The sequence below is a fragment of the Nerophis ophidion genome, linkage group LG15 (assembly GCF_033978795.1).
Source record: "Nerophis ophidion isolate RoL-2023_Sa linkage group LG15, RoL_Noph_v1.0, whole genome shotgun sequence".
Taxonomy (NCBI): Eukaryota; Metazoa; Chordata; class Actinopteri; order Syngnathiformes; family Syngnathidae; genus Nerophis; species Nerophis ophidion.
This window is the reverse complement of record NC_084625.1, coordinates 42,962,144-42,966,648: the sequence shown is the minus strand read 5'-3', so window position 1 is coordinate 42,966,648 and position 4,505 is coordinate 42,962,144.

Genomic DNA, 4,505 nt, shown 5'->3' with positions numbered 1-4,505 from the left:
GAGATGTTTATATTGACTCATTTATTCTCTCAGGACTGCACAGGACATCGCTTGAACATTATACATCAGACGGATTAGCATGGTTGGCAATTTATAATTATTTACTGAAAATGTATTATATATTTATATACACGTGTGTACTGTATATACAGTGGGGCAAACAGGTATTTAGTCAGCCATTGATTGTGCAAGTTCTCCCGCTTAAAATGATGACAGAGGCCTGTAATTTTCATCATGGGTACACTTCAACTGTGAGAGACATAATGTGAAAAAAAAATCCAGGAATTCACATTGTAGGAATTTTAAAGAATTTATTCTTTATTTTATTTATATTATTTTTATTTATATTATTTAAGGGACGGCGTGGCGCATTGGGAGAGTGGCCGTGCGCAACCCGAGGGTCACTGGTTCAAATCCCACCTAGTACCAACCTCGTCACGTCCGTTGTGTCCTGAGCAAGGCACTTCACCCTTGCTCCTGATGGGTGCTGGTTGGCCCCTTGCATGGCAGCTCCCTCCATCAGTGTGTGAATGTGTGTGTGAATGGGTAAATGTGGAAGTAGTGTCAAAGTGCTTTGAGTACCTTGAAGGTAGAAAAGCGCTATACAAGTACAACCCATTTATTTATTTATTTATTTATTCGTAAATTATGGTGGAAAATAAGTATTTGGTCATTAATAAAAATGGAACTCCGTACTTTGTAATATAACCTTTGTTGGCAATAACAGAGGTCAAACAAATACTATAGGTCTTTACCACGTTTGCACACACAGTAGCTGGTATTTTGGCCCATTCCTCTATGCAGATCTTTTCGAGAGCAGTGATGTTTTGGGGCCGTCGCCGAGCAACACAGACTTTCAACTCCCTCCACAGATTTTCTATGGGGTTGAGGTCTGGAGACTGGCTACGCCACTCCAGGACTTTCAAATGCTTCTTGCGGAGCCACTCCTTCGTTGCCCGGGCGGTGTGTTCCGGATCATTGTCATGCTGGAAGACCCAGCCACGTTTCATTTTCAAAGCTCTCACTGATGGAAGGAGGTTTTGGCTCAAAATCTCACGATACATGGCCCCCCCATTCTTTCCTTAACACGGATCAATCGTCCTGTCCCTTTAGCAGAAAAACAGCCCCAAAGCATGATGTTTCCACCCCCATGCTTCACAGTAGGTATGGTATTTTTGGGAGGAAACTCAGTATTCTTCTTCCTCCAAACACGACGAGTTGAGTTTATACCAAAAAGTTATATTTTGGTTTCATCTGACCACATGACATTCTCCCAATCCTCTGCTGTATCATCCATGTGCTCTCTGGCAAACTTTAGACGGGCCTGGACATGCAATGGCTTAAGCAGGGGGACACGTCTGGCACTGCAGGATTTGATTCCCTGTCAGCGTAGAGTGTTACTGATGGTAACCTTTGTTACTTTGGTCCCAGCTCTCTGCAGGTCATTCACCAGGTCTCCCCGTGTGGTTCTGGGATTTTAGCTCACCGTTCTCATGATCATTTTGACCCCACGGGATGAGATCTTGCGTGGAGCCCCAGATCGAGGGAGATAATCAGTGGTCTTGTATGTCTTCCATTTTCTGATAATTACTCCCACTGTTGATTTTTTCACATCAAGCTGCTTGCCTATTGTAGATTCACTCTTCCCAATCTGGTGCAGGTCTACATTTCTTTTCCTGGTGTTCTTTAAAAGCTCTTTGGTCTTGCCCATAGTGGAGTTTGGAGTCTGACTGTTTGAGGCTGTGGACAGGTGTCTTTTATACAGAAAACGAGTTCAAACATGTTCCATTAATACAGGTAACGAGTGGAGGACAGAATAGCTTCTTAAAGATGTTACAGGTCTGTGAGAGCCAGAGATCTTCCTTGTTTGAAGTGACCAAATACTTATTTTCCACCATAATTTACAAATAAATTCTTTAAAATTCCTACAATGTGAATTCCTGGATTTTTTTTTTCACATTCTGTCTCTCACAGTTGAAGTGTACCTATGATGAAAATTACAGACCTCTGTCATCATTTTAAGTGGGAGAACTTGCACAATCGGTGGCTGACTAAATACTTTTTTGCCCCATATGTGTGTACATATACAGTATGTGTGTATGTATATAAATACATATATATATATACATATATATATATATATATAAACATGTGTATATATATATACACATACATACACACACAGTATATGCAATGCATATATAAACGTGTATATGGTGTATTTTATAAGTGTGTGTATGTATAAATGTGTACGTACATATATGTGTGTTTATATATGTACGTATGGACATATACATGTGTATGTATATATATGTACGTGTGTACGTATATATATATATATGTGTGTGTACGTACGTGTAATATGTGTGTATATACATACACATACAGTATATGCACTGCATATAGGCATATATACATGTGTGTATACAGTATATAGTGTATTTCATATATTTGTATATATTATATACTTATGTGTATATATATATATATATACATACACGTGTGTGTATGTATATATATATTACATATATATGATAAATATATGTTAATATATACTGTGTGTACATACGTATGTGTGTGTATGTATATATATTTGTGTGTGTGTGTATATATACATATATGTGTGTGTGTATATTTATATATGTGTGTGTGTATGTATATATGTGTATATATATATATATATATATATATATATATATATATAGGCAGCTAAAAAAGTATTTAACAGGTTTTCACCATTTTTCTTCCTAAATATATTTTCAGAGGCGCTGTTATCATGAAAATGTTACCAGATTCTGGGAACAACCCAAGTACATAAAAGAAAAGTAGAATACAAAAGATCAGAAGTCAGCTTTTCAGCATTCGTTCTGCAGAAATTGCACTTGTTACCATGACATGTGACCAAATGTACTGACCAGTACAGTCTGCTTCTGTTCAGCATTAATAATAATAATGGATCAAATTATATATATATAGCAATTTTCAAGACAATGTCCACAAACAAGTCAAGTCTTATAAAATGAGGCTTGTAGAGATGAATCAGTCATATTCAACACACATCTGAGTGCAGAATGTTTGTACCATCAACAGCTTCAGTGTATTAGGTAGGGATGACATGTACATGAAATACATTTATGATAATGGGAAACATCACACATGATGCTTAAATCAAAAGGGTGGGTTTTGGCATAGGTAATACTGGCGCTGCTTATCCCTGACATCAAATCGATGCTCTGTGTAGTATCGCCTCATTTAGCTGCTGCTTAGAACTCCCGCATTGAACCAATCACTTCTCCCATTTACACCAACGCCACACTGACCCCCAGTGGCGTCTTCTGGTACTGCGTTCATTTTCTCTGTGGTCTTACAAACCCTTCGAGCACAAATTACTCTAGATAATTTGGACTTAATTTAAAATGAATATTATTAACTGGGAAATGTTCATTTTGACATGTTCGGTTATTGAAGTAACGTGATTCCCCAACATCAGCACCAGGCTGCGTGACGTGATCCTTCCTTTTCCCCCTGCGTATTTACATCGTTATGGAGGCTCTGTTGTCATGCCAACCGCTTCATTGTCATGTGTCCTCTGTAGAACTCAAGTCTCACATCACAGAGGTGGTACCTGACTCTCTTTCCTTTGAATGACGGCTGTTTCCATGACAACGGAGGGCAGACCGAAAGGTGAAAGCCTATCAGTAAGTGGAGTTTATAATAAACTAGTTTATCATCCTTGGACGTGACAAATACAAAGTATGAATGCCAAAGTACCGGAAATTAGCCAACCTACCAGTAAATTAGACAAAGTAACAGGGAAGATATCAAGGCTACAGGAAATGAGCCCAACTACCTGTAAGTTTTCTCACCAACAAATACCGTAAATTTGCCAAACTAGCAGGAAGTTAGATGATCTACCAGTCAATTAGCCAAAGTAACAGGAAGATATCAAGGCTACAAGGAAATGAGCCCAACTACCTGTAAGTGTTCTCACCTACCAATACCGTAAATTTGCCAAACAAGCAGGAAGTTAGCTTGGCAAACAAGAAATTAGCCCAACTACCAGGAAAATAGCTGACCTACCAGTAAATTAGACAAAGTAACAGGAAGATATCAAGGCTACAAGGAAATTAACCCACTTACCTGTAAGTTTTCTCACCTACCAATACCGTAAATTTGCCAAACTAGCATGAAGTTAGCTCGGCAAACAGGAAATTAGCCCAACTACCAGGAAATTAAACAAAGTAACAGGAAGTCATCAAGGCTACCAGCAAATGAGCCCAACTACCTGTAAGTTTTTTCACCAACCAATACCGTAAATTTGCCAAACTAGCAGGAAGTTAGCTCGGCAAACAGGAAATTAGGCCAACTACCAGGAAATTAGCTGACCTACGAGTAAATTAGACAAAGTAACAGGAAGATATCAAGGCTACAAGGAAATGATCCCACCTACCTGTAAGTTTTCTCACCTACCAATACCGTAAATTTGCCAAACTAGCAGGAAGTTA